Source organism: Cydia amplana, chromosome 23 (assembly GCF_948474715.1).
Source record: "Cydia amplana chromosome 23, ilCydAmpl1.1, whole genome shotgun sequence".
Taxonomy (NCBI): domain Eukaryota; kingdom Metazoa; phylum Arthropoda; class Insecta; order Lepidoptera; family Tortricidae; genus Cydia; species Cydia amplana.
In genome coordinates, this window is record NC_086091.1 from 1,596,119 (window position 1) to 1,618,233 (window position 22,115).

The 22,115-nt window shown below is 36.2% G+C and overlaps 1 protein-coding gene and 1 long non-coding RNA gene across 2 annotated transcripts in view; both read left to right on the forward strand.

Moving 5' to 3' along the window:
• Positions 1–22,115, forward strand: part of LOC134658796 (irregular chiasm C-roughest protein-like) — a 147,285-nt gene that overhangs the window by 23,187 nt on the left and 101,983 nt on the right. The window lies entirely within an intron of this gene.
• LOC134658889 (uncharacterized) overlaps positions 2,713–22,115 on the forward strand; it is a 582,766-nt gene continuing 563,363 nt past the window's right edge. Inside the window, exon 1 of the long non-coding RNA XR_010097766.1 lies at positions 2,713–2,772. This is a non-coding gene — a long non-coding RNA (uncharacterized LOC134658889). The remainder of the gene's footprint in view (positions 2,773–22,115) is intronic.

Consider the following 22,115-nt stretch of genomic DNA (forward strand, 5'->3'; position numbering starts at 1 on the left):
TTGGCATAAATTTCATTACTTTTGACAAATTTTGATTGTGATGACAAACGATTTGATGTGATGTGTGAAACGAACCATGTGATCAACGATTTATCTAATAAAACTTCATTTAGTCGAAAAAAATAGTTGGCTACTACCGGGTGGAAAAAAATTATGGGCCCTGGAGGGAAAGTGCCTTAAACCTTAAGTTTGCTCATTTTACTTAAATGAAACATTATTGTTTTTTAAAGAAACAACTGCATTCAAAGATTTTTGAAGTGAAAACTTCTTTAGCGGCGCTAGGCACTTTTTGAGGTGGGGAAAAAATGATAAACTCGAGACAGCGTAAGGCGATCATGTGACCGTAAGGTTTAGATGGCATTTAAATCAATAAAAACTCAATGACATTACATGAAAAAGGTTATAATCTTGTACGGGCTGAAATACGAGGATCTCACAGTATTATAACTTTATATCACTCAAATATAATTCAATAAAGCTACATCTTGATGAAATCGCTAATAAAAGTGAACTCTAGTACTGGTGAATAAAACTCAAAATATCATGACCAAATATATTTAGATGCGAGGTCTGCAAGGTAACTTTACAATTTCTATTCGAATTTTAAACAATTAACGCTATAAATTTGAATTTCGAATTTTAAACAAGCTCACTGACCAGCAATTTCGGAACCAAAAGTTTTCAATAGAAAGGAGGATGGGTCAATTATACATAGTACTGCAGACATTTTGGACTAGTCATTGAGTTTTCACTTCTGTCGGCACTCCAGGAATGCAACACGTTGTTTTTTTTTTAAATTCGCTTAGTCGCGCCCGGGAATCGAACCTACTTTTTCCACACTGTATAAAAGAACACAAATGCTTTTCTTCTGGTAACTTAAATGTTCTATCTATCTTGGTGATATGTCAATGCAATCAAATAATCTGAAAAAATAATAATAACCCAATTTATGAATTCCGTTCCTTCAGAAAAATGCGAAATGTACGTACAATTTTTAGGGATATCGTACTTTTCCCAGAGACAAATTTAGTTGGCTAAGACACATTTTCACTGATTTGGGGTCTGTACTAAAAATCTAACATAATATGATAAGGACTTAATCGTTTTAAGCTCAAGAGTGAGTTTTCCTAAAGCTTTTTCTAAAAATTATGTCTTTATTAACGTTAGGAGTGCACTGCAGCATGTCAAATGTATGCCAAAATGTCAAGGGAGAGAACAATAAATTAAGTTTAAATTCCACTTCCACTCATCAGCAAAGTGATATAAGTATATCAGCAGTTTAAAGTTATTTTATATTACAAAATTAGCGCATCAAAAAAATCAAAGTGCATAGAAAAAAAGTCTCCTGAGTCATAATAAAATTGATGTCTCTTGGGTCACCAGAAAAGTCACCAGGGAGAACGATGACCCAAATCAGATTTAAAATAAAATGTAAATTTTGTGTACTACCTACGAACATTTTTCAAAAAACTATGTTTTTATAACATATTAGACCCAGGATAGATCTAATACCTCTTTTTTAGGTTCACGATGCTGCGTTGTACCCTTGCCTTCGTTGCGATATGTTTGGTAAGTCAGGAGACTTAAAAAATGAGCCATGATTTTGGGACATATTAACAAATATTTTTTGAATATATATTAATTTTAGCGGACTTTAATAATTTACCAGTTAAATTAGATGTAAATACCTTTTTAGTTAATCGTTGATATGATATATTAGTAGCAGTAAAACACTTTATTGTACAAAAAGACACATAAAACATGAAAAAACACACATCCTTCGTATATGGTACAATATATTTTTCACACTTATAAGTAAAAACCAAAACCGATACGCGATTGGGAGACGCTCTTTTTGTATGGGATAAAAAAAAATCTCCTGGATCACCAAGAAAAATCGACATATTAAAATAATTCAGTTCGTTTTTAAGTTCTAGTCACATTGACTTTTTGGTTATTTGAGATAAACATGATTTGAAAAACATGATTTTCTATTTTGTTGCGATCGACCCGGGTAATAAAAATACGGCGAATTTGAACTTTTGTTTGTTGTCGTTGTAAAATGTATTAAAAAATAATGTAGGCACCCCTGACAATTGAAATTCAAAATTATCCAGAAAAAGCGGCCAAGTGCGAGTCGGACTCGCCCATGAAGGGTTCCGTATTTAGGGGATTTATGACGTATTAAAAAAAACTACTTACTAGATCTTGTTCAAACCAATTTTCGGTGGAAGTTTGCATGGTAATGTACATCATATATTTTTTTTAGTTTTATCATTCTCTTATTTTAGAAGTTACAGGGGGGGGGGACACACCCATTTTACCAATTTGGAAGTGTCTCTCGCGCAAACTATTCAGTTTAGAATAAAATGATGTTAGAAATCTCAATATCATTTTCAGTACGCGAACCTGGCAAGTAATTATTATTTTGTGCCCCTTGCGTTTGAGACTACTGGGTGCTGGGGGTCGGAGGCTATTGCCTTTATTAGGGAAGTGGGACGTCGTATTAGGGAGAGGGGGGCTGATGCCCGCGCGGGTTCATACCTGGTGCAAAGGTTGTCCATCGCCATTCAACGTGGTAACGCTGCTAGTGTGATGGGTACCTTTGCGCCGGGGACAACCCGCGGGGGACTTTTTGACTAGGCTTAAGCTAGTCTTAAGTTGTTACTGTTTTTTGTATTTGTATTTTGACTTTTATTGAATAAATATATCATTTTTGAAGACCTATCCATAGATACCCCACACGTATGGGTTTGATGAATTTGAGTTTCAGTTGTTCTAAGTATGGGGAACCCCCAAAAAAAATTTTTTTTTTTCTATTTTTGTGTGAAAATATAATGCGGTTCACAGAATACATCTACTTACCAAGTTTCAACAGTATAGTTCTTATAGTTTCGGAAAAAAGTGGCTGTGACATACGGACGGACAGACGGACAGACAGACAGACAGACATGACGAATCTATAAGGGTTCCGTTTTTTGCCGTTTGGCTACGGAACCCTAAAAATGAGTGTTTCAAAAAGGCACCCTGTATTCCTTACATACCTAAATAATCTCTTATTCAATAAAACATATAATTACTAAACACTGTGATTTATTTCAAATAAATTCAAATCGATCGGATAAAAGATATTAATACCTACCTATACAATGAATACGAGTACAGTCAGCTGCAATAATGTGTTACACACCGAAGGCCGTTTTGCGGTAGATCGTGTTAGATCTTATTTGTAGAGCCATAAGAGCGTGTCACATATTTTTGCGGCCGTCGAAGAGTAACATATTATTGCAGGTGACTGTACCTATGAAAAATTCGAGGGTTCAAAAGCATTTCAACCAAAGCATTTATAATAATAACGACTATGGACGCCTGCAACCCCAGGGGTATTGTAACCCCATAACAATAAGGTTGAAATTTGCATTTAGTGACCGAAAAGTCAGGTGAGCGTAATCAAGTAATCTGTTTTCATCATATTTTATGAAAAATAATCTCTTTTCTGTTCTTGTGCTATTTTCTTATTATCAATAGGTACTCTTAACTTATATGCTATCTACGCTGCTGCTTCTATGCTGTTAACATCTTCCAAAACAACAATAAATATGCAGGTTTATGAATTAATTATTTTATTGTTTGCTATTATGAACAAGTAACAACGCCATCTGTTTCAATTTTTTCCGAATTTAAGTTTCTGGCCGACCGCAGCGACCGCGTATAATGGTAGTTAACTTCTGTAACGTTAGATGGTGCTAAAAGGTAACACAAACTTCACGTGCGGCGCGAATCGTTTCCATGTGTGCGTGTTAGCGGGGAGGGAAGAACTAGCGGGCGTGGTTTACGAAGCGCCAGACGCGGCTGCAGTAGGCCCTTAAGGTACCGTTTGGATTAGGATTACACCAGCTTTGCTGTCGACTACATTGCTGCCGCAAATGTCAAAATCGACGTTGCTGCCTGGAGGTATAATAGTTGTCCTTTCCCGGGCCTCAAACTATCTCCATACCAAATTTCATCCTTATAATAAAACGTTTAATTATCAAAAATGTAAAATTATTAAAAAAAAAACAGAAATGAGCAACAACAAGAACATGGCGCTAGTGCAGGTAGGGTTGCCAGATGGTCGGGATTCGGCGGGATTCTCCCGATTTTTAGCATGTGTTCCCGATTCCCGACAAAGTGAAAATTGTCCCGAAAAACAGCATCACGTTATAAAACATTAATTTCAAGTTCTAAACTATCGTCGAGCGAACCAGCGACCCGCGTCGAGCCCGACAGCGCGCGCGGCGCGCGTGGCGAGATTGGGCAGAGCAGCTGACGTAGTGCCAATAATGTAATATATCGTTGTTTTTAATACAATTAATTTAATTTGAATCGTTCATTTTCCCGACTTAAGGCCCAAAATCCCGATTTTTTTTATTTTTTCCCGATAATAGCGCCTTTCGATCTGGCAACCCTAAGTGCAGGGTAGAGGTAGACGGGTTAGGTATGGCTGCACCGTCATTGAGACCGAAAAAATGTTGGATGGGTTTGAATTTGTGCCGTGTCCCACGGATACACATGCTGGTGGCTCGGATTATCGAAATCATAATTTTGGATAATTGTTTATTATTTCATATTTATTGGTTCAGCGGTTTAAGCGTGAAGAGGTACCTAATATTAGTAGTAGGTACTAGGTAGTAGAGGTAATATTAGTAGGGATATTGAATTTAAAGTTTTCTACGGCAATGTGGGTTAAGTTTTTAATTGTTTGGGTAATATTTGCTTGTAAACTGAATAAGTCATACTTTTTTTAAATCTAGGTATAGGTAATTAATTTCACAAGTAACTTGTACTTGTAATACAAGCGGATGTCACTTTTTGACAGCTTTTGTTAGAAAGGGACTTCCACTTGTATTACAAGTTACAAAAGCTTTTGAGAAACGGGCCCCAGGCCTTGGTCTTGAGCCCGATTCAGGTGGTTTTGAAATGGTTTTGATACACCTTGTCGATGGTCTCGGTGATTGGCGCGCATCTCACGCACGACTTTAACTTCATTTCGCATGCAACAATCAGCGTGAGCGATCTTCAAGGTCGTATCAAAACCGTAACAAGGCAAATCTCAGTCGGGCTCTTTTGTTGTATCCTGTATTTTTGTTTCCTCCGAAGGCCCAGCCATACAAACGAAATCTCCAAAAATTTGCCACTGAAATTTGAACCTAAACCGTAGGAAATTGAGTTGATTTTGCGTTGTTTGAAAATTGAACGAAACAAAGCAATAGCGACTATGTTCCAATTGAACATGGTTTAAATTACATCGAACTGAATAGGTACTATAGGTAGGACCTTAGGCCTTAGGAGGATATTATTAAACCTTTAATAAAGTATGATAAAAATGCTTATGCTTCATATACCTAAAGGTATTTTCTCTTCAATTCTCGGAATGCCTGCCGAGGATTACTGTCTTATATTACATCGTCAATATACATGACTTGCGTTGCGAAATATGCTCATGAGGCGTGTTGGGGTTATTCCGATAAAGTCCGACGAAGGAAATATTTTAGAACGGGGCACTCGCGTATTTTATGTCGAAGATTGCTTGACATGTTTCGCTAACGAGGAGCTTCAACAGGAGAACGCGTTGGTGGACGCGTTGTTGAGTGACCTGTTTTCATATATTTTGAAATGTCTGTTTTCGCGGCAGTTTTGTTATTCATGTTTTAGTGTACCGCACAAACTTTGTTCGCGGTACACTTATTTGGTCAGTTACGAGTAATATACTAGGTGTTACTAGAAAGTCCAGGATATGACCTTAAAAGGTGACGTCGTTATTGTGTGATTGTATACATATATTAAAAAATGTAATATAAAAGTATATATAGCAAATACAAATACAAATACAAATAACCCCTCCCGCCCCTGTAACGCATCGTAACGTTTTGTCTAACAAATCTATTGATGATGGCTGATTATTAATAAAATTTCAAAATCTCCGTACCAAATTTCATCTAAATCAGTTCAGTATTTTAAGTATGAAGAGGTAACAGACAGACAGGGTTACTTTCGCATTTATAATATTACACATTTAAAGTATTAGTAGGGATGGGGCATTAAAATTTATCTATTTTACTAATTACCGACGAATTAATAACTACTACATCAAAATAAACGTTCGCCTAAAGCTCTCATTAACCGTACAGTAATGGCAGTATTTTCTGGCCTAGTCCGTAAATATGCAGTACGGTCGAGAGCGAGTCGCCTAATTGGGTATATCGACAAACCTGTTGTCATTTGTATGTAATGTTAGGGTTTGAGTACAGTTTCGAATCGCTTGTGCTTATGAAAGGGAGAGTTATTATAGTAACTAGCGACCCCCCCGGCTTCGCACGGGTTAACAAATTATACATAAACCTTCCTCTTGATTCACTCTACCTATTAAAAAAAACCGCATTAAAATCCGTTGCGTAGTTTTAAAGATCTAAGCATACATAGGGCAGACAGCGGGAAGCGACTTTGTTTTATACTATGTAGTGATAGGGTAGTTGATAGCTTAGTCAATTCTATTTCTTTTTTCGAACTATCAAAACGATTACCCGCTATAGCATCTCTATGAAATACAGAACATTGACGATGACGTCACGGTCAAGTTACCTAACCTAAGGGCCTACCGCGAACCACGTTCGACGTGTTGCCTCCCTGTCACACTTACGTACGAATTTACAAGTGCGACGGAGAGACAACACTTCGAACGTGGTTCGCGGTAGGTCCTCTAGATCTTTCGGATTTATTAAATAGAAATTGTGTCTGAAAATAATTGTGGTCTAGGTTTCTCTAACTTATTTCTGGTGCTTTATTTCGTGCACGGTGTGAAATAATTTATTGTAAATTCAGGAAACATCCCTACTAATGGCGATATTCATCATAAATGCTACAAGCTTCAATTAGCTATATTGTTTGTCTAAATATTATGTCATTTTGGCTTGTGTATTTATAAGAAAGGGATTAAACATAAACTAATTGGCTTGTACAGTTTTGTGAATAAGGTGTACAACTGGAAAGTATTGAGGTTGGGGAGTCAAGAAAACATAAAATGACTATGAATTGAAGGAAATTTTGTGAAATGAAGTGAAATGAAGTAAAATATTTTCACATATTTTGCTATTAAATTACCTACTTGATGACGCAGTTCAGTTTTAATGTTTATATATGATACGATAATACCAGTATGGATACTATAGTATCCATACTGGTATTATCGTATCTATAGATAGATGAACAAGCCAATCTTTAGCCAATTTCACTTTGCCCATTTGAATTTAACAGCCCAATTGTTTAAGTCGAAATATATTATTACTATAACAGTCCTTCATAAGCGGCAGCGGACATAAATGTGACCAGACCATCTCTTTGCGGTTACTTCAAGTTTTTAACTATTTATAGGGCAGCCATCTTTCTATCGTAGCTGGTTTTGTAAGATAAGCCAGTATAATAATCTACTTACTACAAATAGTACAAGTACCGCCACAGTTAGGAAACTGATTATACGTAAACCCTATTTCAATGACGTAAAGTTCATAATTGATCCAACAGCTTTTAGTTTGTAATATAATCTTGTAAGGCCCACCATACAAAATTATACTATTCTTAATTTGAACCTTGTCGTAATACTTGTAGTACCTACATTGGGATCTGGTTTGTTTGAGAAAACAATTAAACAAAAGAAACGCTACTTTATTTTGTTTACGATAGGTTCTAATTTAAAACTGTGAGTGTACATTGTAATGCACATTGGGCCTTATGAAGATACGTATAGAATCAAGGACTATATACCCTACTGTCTCTATATTTGGACACAATAATGTTCATGAACACTTAACTTTGCTTATTGTCTTCTCAAAAGGCATGCATGTGACATATATTATAAGTTATAATATAATGTCGTGTTCGTAGAAATAGAAATGATATCATTATAAGACGTAAAAGGGAAAAGTGTCACGTCAAGTGTGTATGTCATGTGCCGTATGTTGATATGAATAAAAGGAAATAGGTATTTCTAAAAATACTACAGGCTGGTCCATAAATATGTGACCTACCAAAAACTTATTTATCCTATTTGAACAAATATACATAAAACCTTATTAAATTATACACCTAAACCTTCCTCAAGAATCACTGTGCCGATTGGTGAAAACCGCATAAAAATTAATTCAGTAGTTTTTGAGTTTATCGCGAACCAACACCAACAGACAGACGTGACGGGGGACTTTGTTTTATAAGGTGTATAGCATAGTTCGAAAATTTCTCTATATTTCGTCGGTACGAGTACGTACCCACGAAATATAGAGAAATTTTCGAACTATGCTTAACCTTTCATATTATGTTAAATCCGTTAAATACTTACTTTATTTTAACATTCATATATTGTGTGTGGTGGTCGAAAATCATGGGTTTAAGCCGGCTCGGTTGTGCTATATACAGCAGCAAAAATTGTTCTAGAAGAAAATGCAAAAAATGACTATAAATTCGGTCAGGGGACATACACAGACAAGAGGTTACACTACTAATTACTGTAAGTATTTTATAAACACTTGTACGAGTATAGAAGCTTGCAAGTCGATTTAAACCTTCTTCTAATAACCGTATCGATACCTACGAAACTTCATAAGAGCTTAACAATACAATAAATATTCTTGCTTTGTAGTGCTAACGCCAAGTTCCAGAACCTGATTCAGTGCTCACTGTCTTATTAACTATAATTTCAGCTTATTACCAATATTTTTCTCTTCAACCGAACGAGTTATTTGCGGATACCTGTCATTAACGCACTTAAAGCGAGTTGAGGAACTTTTCTACATTTTTTATTTGACATGTGTTTTTGCAGTTTTTTTTGCAAACTTGGAAAGGCTGGACTGATTGTCTGTTAGGTAACTCTCACGCGCTGTTAAAATATGTATTTATTTAAAGACAAAGGCATAGTAACTAGTCATTGGCCACAGCATCTTGACAGATGATTGTTGCAGCAACAGTTTATTAAGAAGAGGTCTGTGCGCCGTCGGAGATCGGAGGTGCGGCACACCACACCTTTTCCTATGGCTGTAAAGTCCAATCGCATCACGACACTTCCTGCCACAAAGATTGCAGGTGAAACGCAAATCCGTTGATGGTTCCTGTGAACTTGTGAAGCCCGAAGTCTTATAGTAACTAGTAGGCTACAAAAAAGTAACTAAGTTATAAATGCGATATAAATGCGACCGCGACCGGAAATAGTTTGAGGTCATAGAAAGGACATACATAAATGATAGTTTTTATTAATCATCATCATCGCATGTAGACGAAATGCGAGAATGAAAGATGCATTATGTGCCATTTATTATTTATTTTTAACTTTATAGCACGTAAAAAACGTACAAAATGCCAAACATCAAATAATAAAATAGTACCATTGACGTGGAACGAAAAATACATCCTAAAATTTCCTCAACTCAAGCTTATTTATCGTCTAAAATAAAATAAATTATTACCATTCGATTCTTCACTTATGATTGTTGCAATAAGTTCTGCAAATTATTTCGCGAACAACAATTTCCGATTAAATCCAAGTAATTCAAAACTAGTTATTTTCACAATTACTTTTATACACAAAACGTTTATTTGCAACTTAAAAAGAACTATAGGTCCATACAACATTTTTGAAGTACGAAACTATAGGCAGTGTGTGCTTTGTGTCATAACTTCTCATATATTTTTTCACGAACTTGGACTCATAGACAGTCACTTCTACATGCGATCATATTGCACTACACAATGACTTTAAAGCTCATAATACCCTACATATTTACTCGAACTTAAGACGTTTTGGATCGTAAGTTATCCGTTACTAATAAACTTTTAGTTTAATTGCCGAAAAATTGATTCAGAATGTTTAAGTTTACCATTTTGATACGGTATTTTGGGAAATTATCGCATTAAGACTGGTAAGTTTGATGTTTCAATATCTATTGGACCAATTTACTGAGGTCAATGTGGGTAATTCTATCATAGGGCCTATTCCGATACTTTACAAACATTAGGTACCTACTGTTAAAATGCTACACAACATACTGTTTTTGACAATAAAACCTTGAATCCTTTATCATAGGTAACTTATTATTTTATTATTCACAATAAAATAACTTTGAGGACATCAAAATATTATTGAACTTAGGTAAAGAAGTAATATTTTCTTACACTTGATTATCACTTTCCGTAATGTGCAAGTGTGAGAAAATTCTCAATCAAATGATTATTTTATTATTTTTATTTATTTATTCAGAGCCCACTGTGTCCCACTGCTGGGCAAAGGCCTCCTCCCTCTTCCTCCACTCGTCTCTATTTAGTGCAATATCTGGCCAGCCTCTCAAGAAGGAGTCCAAGTTATCTCGCCAGCGCCGACGAGGCCTGCCGGCTCCCCGGTTAGACTCGTGGGGCTCCCACTCTGTGGTTAACTTGGCCCACAAGTCGTCCGGCATTCGGCAGACACGACCAGCCCAGCCAATCAAATGAAGTGATCAAAATCTTAAATAATAGTAGTACATTTAAACACTATAATTATTAAATATAATATTACTTTAAAACTAACCTACACCATACCCAGTTAAATAATTAAGATAAAATCTTTGACCCAGTAATCCTTTTATTGTAAAACAAAAGAGTTATGTACCCATATCCAGTAGGTCACAAAATGGCGGATAATACTTATCTTGCATTTAAATCTTTAGTGCAGGAAGTTTTTTACAATGTTATCTTGTCTAAATGATGATAAATGTAATTAGAAAGTGAGAATAAAATGCACTTTTGCGCACAGTATGTTGGCCTTGTGATAGTTTTTCTTACGACTAATTTGTTATCATAAATAAAATAAAGTTTGCAGACAATTTTATCAGATCGACCTTGGGCCTATTGCATAATAAAATACAAGTTAATACTATTAGTGATTTTACATACAAAATCACTAATAGTCATCATCATTTTCCTCGCGTTGTTCCGGCATTTTTGCCACGACTCATCCTGGGAGCCTGGGGCCCGCTTGGCAACTATGTAATCCCAAGAATTGGCATAGGCACTAGTTTTTACGAAAGCGACTGCCATCTGACCTTCCAACCCAGAGGGTAGTAAACTAGGCCTTATTAGGATTTGTCCGGTTTCCTCACGATGTTTTCCTTCACCGAAAAGCGACTGGTAAATATCAAATGATAATTCGTACATAAGTTCTAGAAACTCATTGGTACGAGGTTTCAACCCGCGACCTCTGGATTGAAAGTCGCGCGCTCTTACCGCTAAGCCACCAGAGCTCTACTAATAGTATGAGCTTCCATTTTATTATGCAATAGGCCCCTAGTCGTACAGTCGCCATCAGATATATCGGAGCGGCTAAGGCGCTCACAAATATCTGAACACGCCTCTATTGTCAGGGCGTTAGAGCGCGTGTACAGATATTGTGAACACCTTGGTCGCTCCGATATATCTGATGGCGACTATACCACAGTAAACTATACCTCGCGCGTCCAATGATGATGTACGTCCCCTAAGCAACAATTTAGTAAAAAACTTTGTATAACTACCAAACAACCTCTGAATTAAACGGTAAGGATGTAGTTAGATTAGTTTAGTTTAAGTTTGAAAGTTGCGCTCGCTAGTTTAGCTCTAAAATCATGACGTTGCCGAAATGTTTCAAAACATGTGATTAGCTAAAGCTTTTGACCCGATTACAGTTGATTTGATCGTGATAATAGTCTTCTCTTCTTTCAAAGTTACCCTAGAATACTTGCGTAATATCAAAATTATGTCAACGCCTATTTAGTTGAAGTTGACAGACTCGCACACTGGCATTTTGAACTTGTTTTGAACTTTCCGCCATAGCATTGCATAAAGGCTTCCTACTAAGAAAATAAATAACATTTTTAAATATTATGCCTTAGATTTTAACACAGACAATCCAACCTCTAGACATAGCATAGTAGCGCTACCTCCTCTGCCACACATACGGTAGCGTTACTCCATCTTCGAGTCAAAGTGTCAGAATCCCGTGCCGTGATTGGTCCGTGTCTTTGAACGGACCAATCACGGCACGGGATTCGCTCACCTCGTCCCCCCGCACCCCCGTATTTTTGGCAGCATCGGTTTCATGAAAGAATCGGCCTAAGCTCAGTCTAGAGGTTGGATTGTCAGTGGATTTTAACCACAAAAACAAAAGAGGACTTGAAAATGTTATATTTTTAAGTGTATGGCACTGTGCGGCACAAGAATATTCACTACAAAAATATACATGTGACATTCCACGACGAAAGGTACCTTATGGCAGTCGGTGCTTACGCCGTTTATTATTAGCGGCGAATTAATATTAATGCGGTACTAGGTGACGTAAGCGCCGACCACCATAAGGTACCTATACATATGTGCCTTTATTCAATCATTTCTATCAGTGTGCAATCGCCCTAAACCTGGTACCTGCCAAGTTTCTAAACCCAAAGGAAATCAACTACTAATCAAGCTTCAACATACCTGTCCCCGACAAAAACTTGTATCTCCTTCCGTATGAACTACTTCTACGACCCTTACGTCACTGTGTTATCTATTAAATCACGGGTCTATCTAATTTGGTTCTGGTTTTCAAATAGTCCAGCATTACTTAAGCTGAGCGGCGGAGGAAAGTATTAGCAAAATCGGGTCAACTTAAAATGGTGACGCATGCCTTTCAAAATGTAAGGTCTATCAAAACTGGTCTGGTGAACTTTCTAGTATAAGTTGAGCTGTAGTATGGAGGAGAGTGTTAGGAGAGAAAGGTCAGGGGAAAATGGGGATTTTTTTCTAGGGGTCAATAAACTAGTGTGAGCGAGACGACCTTATCAATTATCGATGGAATATGGTGGAGCTTCTTGTGTTACAGGGTGTTTTAAGTTTGGTTAGTTATGTGTCAATGTGTGTTTTATTTCATTAGGTACCTACATAGCTTTTCGGATGTAAGATTATGATGTACATAGTCTATACAATAAGTATTTTGATATTTCTTTAATTTACATTGTCGCCTAAAAATCTCATTTGATATATTTTAAACGAGCAAAAACTCAAAACGGGATAGCAAATTATGAAATAACTGCTACCGACTTTGTAAGTATTATGGAATAAGGAATATTACGCGAAACTCTGCGTAGGGGGCGCCACTCCCACAATAAGTCACAATCTAAGGGTCCATCCCAAACGAGAGAATCGAAATTTTGTTATATAACCTATCACTCTTGCATATTCGAGCGATAAAGAGGCAGATAGCTGAGTATCGACTTCACGTTTCCCGGTAGGCCCTTTGTAAACAAACTGTATCAATGTCATATTTGATTGTCTGTGAAAACTTGTCAAAAAACAGTTTAAGGTACGATATGTACAGTCAGCAGCAGAAGTTGCTAAGCGGGCGAGGTGTTCAAAATTATCTTGACGCGACTTTATTGTTAAGAGAATAAGAGCGTGTCAAGGTAATTTTGAACACCTCGCCCGCTTAGCAACTTCTGCTGCTGATTGTGTAAGTTACTCTATGGTTTACTAAAGGCGCTAGTGCTGCACTCTGGCGGCAAAACATTACAGTAATAATCCCTATTAAATTAATCAGATTAATGTAATTTCGTCGATCCGGAGCACCCCGTGAACGCGCAGCGGTCCATATCCGCACACGCACCTGCCTCCAACCGCCAATCACGAGCTTCTATTTATTTATACTTTCTTTTTTTTTTATGGCGGCGCTACACTTTGTGATGTGATAAAATAATTAAGATAGGTCCAGCGAAATGATGATTTGAGATAAGAACCCGTACCATGAGTCACTGACAGTGTCAAAACTGACTTATACGCTATCGAGAACGTAATTTACTTTCTATACATCTCGTTCGCACTAATATGCGAGTACGAGCGAGATGTATAGAAAGTAAATTACGTTCTCGATAGCGTTTATGTCAGTGCCAAACTGATGGTAGCCGTAAAGTACAAAATAGGCATAATGTAGTTCGTTTTTTTAGCAGTAGAAAAAAGGTAAACAATCTTGACATGTCCTTTAATTGAAAAATGCTTTTTAAAAATCAGTAACTATTACTTATGAAAACAAATGATTGTAAATGATCGTATATGATTTATAATTGTCACATACTTGCCGTGACTTATTTTTCAAAAGTTTTTTTCAATAAAAAGACGTCAAGATCGCGTAGTTGTTACTAATGCTAAAAAAGTGAACTATCTAAAAAAAGTAAAAGGTAGGTACATAGTAGTACACACTGTAGGTACCTACAGTTTTTAGGGTCCCGTACCCAAAGGGTAAAAAACGGGACCCTATTACTAAGACTTCGCTGTCCGTCCGTCCGTCCGTCCGTCTGTCACCAGGCTGTATCTCATGAACCGCGATAGCTAGACAGCTGAAATTTTCACAAATCATGTATCTCTGTTGCCGCTATAACAACAAATAAGTACTAAAAATAAAATAAAATAAATATTTAAGGGGGGCTCCCATACAATAAACACGATTTTTTTGCTCTATTTTTTGTTGATAGTGCGAAACCCTCCGTGCGCGAGTCCGACTCGCACTTGGCCAGTTTTTATGACACGGATCGCCTGATGGTATTCAATTACCGTCGCCCATGGACACCTGCAACACTACAGGGGTAGCAAGTGCGTTGCCGGCATTTAAGATGGGAGTACGCTCTTTTCTTGAAGGTTTAAGGGTAGTGTCAATCCGGATCCGGAATTAAAGTTGGCGACATACAGTTTATTAGCTGCATTATCCACTTACCATCCTTTAAGCCATATTAAAAAACAAACCGAAGCTTTCAGAGTACTAATAATATTATGCTTAAGTTATGTATGTCTGCTATTTCCACTTTAATTCCAATCATTTTCAGCTACCTTAATGACCAATTAAGTCTGGTCTTTAACCACGGATAACTTATACAAGTTTAAAGGCCACGATATGCTGGTCCTTCCTACTCCAAGATCCAAATGAAATCACATTGGAATTTCAGTTCAAATCTCTAACACAAAGAGTCGTAAATACATTAAGATTTCATAACACTTATGACCTTTGGTAACGGAATAGAAATGCACTTCTAACTCTATGAATAGTTCGGGCAATTGAAATTAATATGGGCAAAGATGGTATGATGCACTTAGGAGATGTTGAAATCGATAATTTACTAAGGAGAAGAAATTTAGTGCTAGCGACGGAAATATAAATTATAGAAGGACCTCAGTACAGTCGCCATCATATATATCAGAGCGGCCAAGCCGCTCACAAATATCTGAACACGCCTCTAATATCAAGGCTTTAGACAAAAACACGAAGTACAATTTCAAGATATGGATTCTTGTGTGATACTATTACGCCACTTGAAACGAGAGAAGTTTATAAGAAAATTAGTGCTTGAAATAATGTTTTACTCGACTTGCCGTCTGTTGACTTTTCTCCCTTGTACTCTTACAAAATGAACGTTTAAATTTAGATTTTACTGACTTGCTTATAACACAGAATAACTATACATCGTTATTTGTACAACAAGAGAGCAAAGTTTGATATTTTTTTTGAGTGCTTATTTCTAATAATTATTATTTGTTGAAGGAAGTCCGAGCGTTTGTAAAGGCCCGAAGAACTCGTGAAAGTACCAAATTGTATTTATGGTACATATTAATTACAAACACAATGGAGAAAAAAAAGAAACTAAACGTTAAAATTAAAATTAAAATAAAACAAATCTTAAACAAAACTTATAAGTAAAAAATGCTCCCCAGGTCACCTTCATCATGCGATACGGTGCCCAGAAGGCTGGCAGCGTTTCCTTTTTGGATAGCCAGGCTTTGTTGAATGATTTTAAATTATCTATTATGTATTTAGTATAGTTTAAAAAGGAGTCGAGGGCTTCTTCTTTTTCCGTAAGCTTATGTATATTAAACGGTTTCCTTACAATTTTATAATTATAACGACATTCGGAAAATTGCGGGTCACTTCTGAATGAGATTAGCTCAGGACCGGGACAAGTGGCGTTCTAGAAAGAGAGGCCTAAGCTCAGCAGTGGGTGATTAAGCGCTGATATGATGATGATGAATTTTATATACCGCTCTTCCTCATATGGACCTTACTTATTCTGTGACCGAGGGCAGAAAGATGTCATTTTACTTGCTTTACACACTTTAATAATAGAACTGTATCCATTTATTTTCACCGTAGCTTTTGCTGCCTTTTTTCTCTAATTACCCCTTCCGAAGCAATATAAACTTTAACATCCTGCCAAAAAAGTTTATTTTCTTTTGTTAAACAATCCAGTTTTTGCGACAGTGGAATTTGAATTTTACGTAGCTTAATTTAAAGTTCTTTTTTGGTTGTAGTTTTCTTTGAGCATTTGGCAGAGATCCAGGATTCATTCACTTGCAATAATTCCATCAAAGGCTGAATTAGGAGATTATCTTTTCAATTTGATTCGTGCATTTAGTTTCACACTGCGCTAAATTGAGATAATTTTAAACTTACTAAACATATGATTACTTATGTCTCTTTTCCTCTTAATATTTAGGAAAGGAATGCAACATGGATATTTTAAGCAAGCGCTAAGTGCGTTTTGGCTATTAGCGTCATGAGTTGAATACATTTAGTTTTATGCCTTTTCTCTCTTGATAGCAAAGTAAAAAACAAAACAAGCACGATATTTAGAGCCCGTCGAAACTAACTCTGCACGTCATATTTTCACGTCATAAATTTGACTTTTATGGTAGCGCTTTCTATGCTACCAAGTCAGTGCAAAATTATATGTCTCGCGTCGAATGATGGTTCAAGTCACAGTTCAAGTCTTTGTCTTTGTCAACTTCAAGTCTTTGTGGTTGGGCTTAATTAAAAAAAAAAATCTAAGTAATACCACCTCAATGGTCCGCAATGTAACTAAAATCGCATGCGGGTTCGGGCGCCGTCTAAATGAGCCTTTTGCGTTTTTCTCGAACACCGAACAAAATTGATAATTTCATCGACAAATCAGCGATTGCTTTTAGTTTCAGCAATTAAAAGCAGATGGTTTTTTTCCTACGATTGAAAATCAAAGAAATATACGCTCGTGGATGGAATATACCCTATGACGGAATTAGCCACATAGACCGTACATAAACTTCTAAAAATTCTACATTTTTTTTTAAAAGTGATGCAAATATAATTTTGATGTCAGTGTACGTTCGAATAAAGGATGACTCACGCTAGACCGGTCCGAGCCCGGGCCGAGGCGTCAGACATGTCATTTTCTATGACGGCTAATCGGTGATCACGTGGTGCTTTCCATAGAAGCCGAAGCGCCGGAAGCTCCGGCCCGGCCGCGGCCCGGTCTAACGTGAGTCATCCTTTAGCCTGCTAGGTAGTCGCTAGCAGAAACCTATAAATTTTCTAATAAACTTGTACAATATTAAATATCACATCCGCCATAAACTCTTTAAGAGGATACGGGAGCTGAGATTTAAATATTTTAGGTGAACATGTGTCTCGCTAATGGAAGCGGCTCCTATAAAACTAGTGCGATAAGGACAAGGCGAAAAACCCTGCATAAAAATCTCAAAAAACGAGGTTTTGTACTCGACTATTTCCTCCCCCAAAACTTAACCAAATGTGACGAAATTTTGAGATCTAAATGGTAATGAAATTATCTTTGTCGGACCGTTTTGATTTTTTGTCTAATTGATATCACTTTTGAATACCACGCCTCTCAATGCGGCCTAGTCAATTAGACCATTTATGAAGGGTTCTAGCGCCTTAAAAAACAAAATATCAAAAAAAGCAAAACGGTTCGACACAGATATTGACAATATTAATCTGTGTTGAAAAAATCATTGCTCTGGCTTCAAAACCCACGGAGGAAACAGTCGAGTACGTTTGTATCGAGAAATGACCACTCCAGTTAGCTCTTAAAAGCAAACCCATTTGTGTTTATGAAGATAACAAAATAGTAATAAAATGTATTAAATAATTATTCTAGTAGTGTATCGTAAAGTAAGTCCAAGTTTCTTGCTGAATTATTTTTTAATGATCTTTTAAAGGAAGTCTAATTCATGTTTGATTTAATCTAGATTTTTTATGACGGTGGATTAAAACAAATTAGATAATACGTAATAGATATTTACGATACAAGTGCGAATTACTTATTCGCACGTGTATCGTACAACGTTTTACAGTACATATGGCCCATTAAATTTTCGACGTAGTTATACGTAATCAGTGCTCAAAAGATGATTTTATGTGAATAAAGAGTCTTTTATTCCAAACTCATACAATGCCATCTAAAATGGAAGAACTTTCTTAAGGATAATATTATAACTTAATACATAAGTAGGTACACAAAACTATTAGTGTATTCGCCATAAAAATCCTCGTAAAACTTTCATTATAAAGCGGAGTCGAGTGATATAAGATATATCTATTTAGCAGTTTACGGCGTTCTTATATTTTTACGGGCATTAAAATTTATTTATTACTTTCGGTAATCAATTTTATAAAATGTTTGTGCAAAATAACAGCTAGTTTTGTCAAAAAATATGAATAGAATTCCTGTAGAGAATTTGTTGAAGAAAATGATTGAAACAAATGCAAAATTTTTATTTTGTAGATAAATTAATTTGATATTTAAATTCCCTTTCCCTATTCTACCTTACTCTGTACCCTTTGTAGCTACCAAGTTAATCTTCAAGGACAAACTGCGTAGTAGACGAATGGACGAAATGCGATTTGGACGAACTGCGTATTGGACGTCCAGCTAACAAATCGTGTACCTATAGGTATGCATATTTTTATTTCTGCTTGTGTCAAGACGGAAATATAATCGTTTATGCGGAGGCACTCATTTAATTGAGATTGAGGACCATTTAGCGCAACCTCTCATTTTGTTCTCTTTGTTTTTAAGGTTATGTTATTGTGCTAATAAATGCTTTACTTTCTTTTCTTCTTCTTTCTTTCTTTCATAATATATAATCATTTATTTACAAACAAGATATATACAGTGTATTACTAAAAGAAATTAAAAACTAGCTTAAATCTAAAATAGGCCCTTGAGGCATTGTACCAAGGATGCTGGCGACATTTCCTCGCTGTATCGCAATGCTGATACGTTGTGCGAGGTAGCCGCCAGCTCTTCGGTCACCAGTTACGTCAACCAGACGCTTCGCGATTTCTGCGAACAACTTATGCGCGCTGGGACCCCATGGACCTAGAGTTTCAACTCCAAATGGTACAAAATGGTACTCTCTACCGAGGCTCTTATATTTGTTCCGTTTTAAAATTTCGGCGCTTTCCGCCGCCCCGCCCGCTTTTACATCTTTCTTTCTAATTTTAATACCATATTTATTGATTCACACAAATCGATTTTATTCCCTAACACATTTATTAGTAATAAACTCGCATATCCCTTAACCTGTTAATTGATGATTCGTATACCTTATTACCATGATATAAGGTTCACTGAAAGTTATTTAAGTTGTTAGTACAATCGCCATCAGATATATCGGAGCGGCCGAGGTGATCACAATATCTGAACACGCACTCTAACGCCCTGACAATAGGGGCGTGTACAGATATTTGAGAGCGCCTCGACCGCTCCGATATACCTGATGGCGACTGTACATACATCGGGCACGCATTTCCTCCGTATAGTAGGTAAATAAACTCATAAGCTAGTAACTGGTCTAGTAAATCGTGGACGGAGTAATCAAGAGCAAGCAGGAAGTGGTCCAAGTTATAGGAGAAATAACTTCTTAATTACTTATCGTTAAATCATAATTCCACTTTAAATGGTGCCGTTTACACCCAAAGGGGTGTCTTATTGTCGGTTGTCAATAAAGCGCTATTTCCATTACCTAAGCTTCAATTTGAAATCAATTTTGTCGAAGTTATCGAAAACCGACAATGTACCTTTTAGTTGAACATGGTGAGAATTAAATGGGCGTTTTATCCTTTTACTAAAAAAAAATCGTAAACAAAATGATAACGGACTGGTTTGCGTCGTTCTTAATCTGTGGGATTCACTGATATTGATCGCGGATATAACTGATGTTGCAGGAAATGTCTTAAGAGATATGGGTAAAAATTCAGGTCTAAAATAATGCTTAGTGCATAAAGATATTGAATTGTGGAAAATAACTGGAAAATATGAAAAGCTGTAGGTACCTATTCAAGAAATACAATGGGTGATTGTATCTTGGATTATACTGTCATAAAATCAAATAATGTACGCAATAACATAAATTATTTCCGTATTCAATATGCCAACGACTCTTTCTATCATTCGCAATTTTGTTATTTGACAGGAAATTTTGTACGTTCTAGATCATCTATGGTAAAGACTATTCACGCATTAGGTAATTATTTTGAAGGTAATGTTTTTTTAAATTTATTTTCATGAAGCTGTTTCACTATTGCATTATTTTTGCTTGTAAAAATAATACTTACTTTTATTATTTGCCATCTTATTAAAAGGTATCAATTTAATTAAAATTTGTTCAATAGAAAAGTCAAACTATAAATCCGCTCCGCTTTCATCCCTGACACCACAACGCAATCACAGCGTACATTCCGAAACAGCAGGTGTTATCGGTGTCTGGCCGCACAAACATACAACACCACCTTATCCCCTCAAAATAAGGTTCATTTTCCAACACTCGCCTACCGTCAACTTTGTACTTGCTGAAAATTATTGCCCTGTTTATATAAAAAAGCTTAAGCTATTGACAATTCCTTGGCGCTTACGCCGTTTTGAAACAGTTGGAGACCTAACGTGGGACTTTGATTTTTTTTTCCTTTTTTCGATTCATTTGTGATGTATTTTATGTTTTGATACGTATCGCGTATCTCTGGTATGTTATGCTTTCCTGTAACATCGTTAATTCGGTTCGGGGAAATGGCTTTAATACAGATCTATATGAAATCTATTAGATCTGTGAATGGGCAAGTATTAAATATACCGGTGTGATATATCTTAGCCATTTTAAACCAAAATAGATATAGTTAGTGGGGTAGTGTGACTAAAAACATAAACTAAAATATTTCTTAAAATAATATTTCATTTGTCCCCTAGTTGGTTAGCCATTTTATTTAAAATTATTTTAAACGGGGTTTCGGTTTATAAGTTTATTTAAAGTAGTGCACTTCACTTTTACTATATGATACTTATGGATATTTTGTGACAAACATTTCTACTCATAATAATAATCAGAATCTCGAGCTCATTTTGATCTTAATAGGAGAAAAAAAGTGTCCCAAGATTTTTAATTATTTCTATTACGTTATCATTCTTTGGGATCATCCATTAATTACGTCACACGAATTTCTAAGTTTTTTTACCCCTCCCCCCTCCTTGTCACACTTGGTCACATTTTGCAAACCCCTCCCCCCCTGGTGTGACGTCACATTTTAGGCAATTTTGTTTTCAACGAAATCGACAATATTCACTCGGCATTATTTTTTTAATAAAAAAATATTTTTGATATATAAATATTAGTAATTTTATAACACAACGAAAGTTACATCCAAAATCTCATTATTTAACAGTACAGCGAATAAAAAAATATAAATTAATTTTCGGTTACTGATGAAGTTTAAGTGACATCACAATGTTTGTGACTCCCCCCTCCCCCATGTCACAACATGTCACATTTTCTTGACCCTCCCCCTCCCCCTAAACGTGTGACGTAATTAATGGATGACCCCTTTGATGGTATAAAAGAATATACACTACATACAAAAAAAAGAATGGAAAAAACGAAAAATTCAAGGAAAATTTTGGAATTTTTTTTGGAGGAAGTAGAAGTAACATGAATATTCCCAAAATAGTACAAAGGCTATTTGTGCGTTAACATCGTACGCTTTTTTCTGAAGGTTTGAAGGTCGTATACCTACTTTGAAACTTCCATACTCACTACAATGTCTATGTAGAATTAGCTTTGACTCTAAACCTAGACATTTACAGCAGTTACCCGACCACTATAGTGCATCAGAGCCGGCTATTTACTTTGTAATTAGATGCGACCGCTGGTCTCAGAGGAAATTAGCCGATAAACGTCGGTTCTAACTGTCCAGGACCAGTTAGGTTCGGTTAGAATGAAGCTAGGCTTATAGTCCC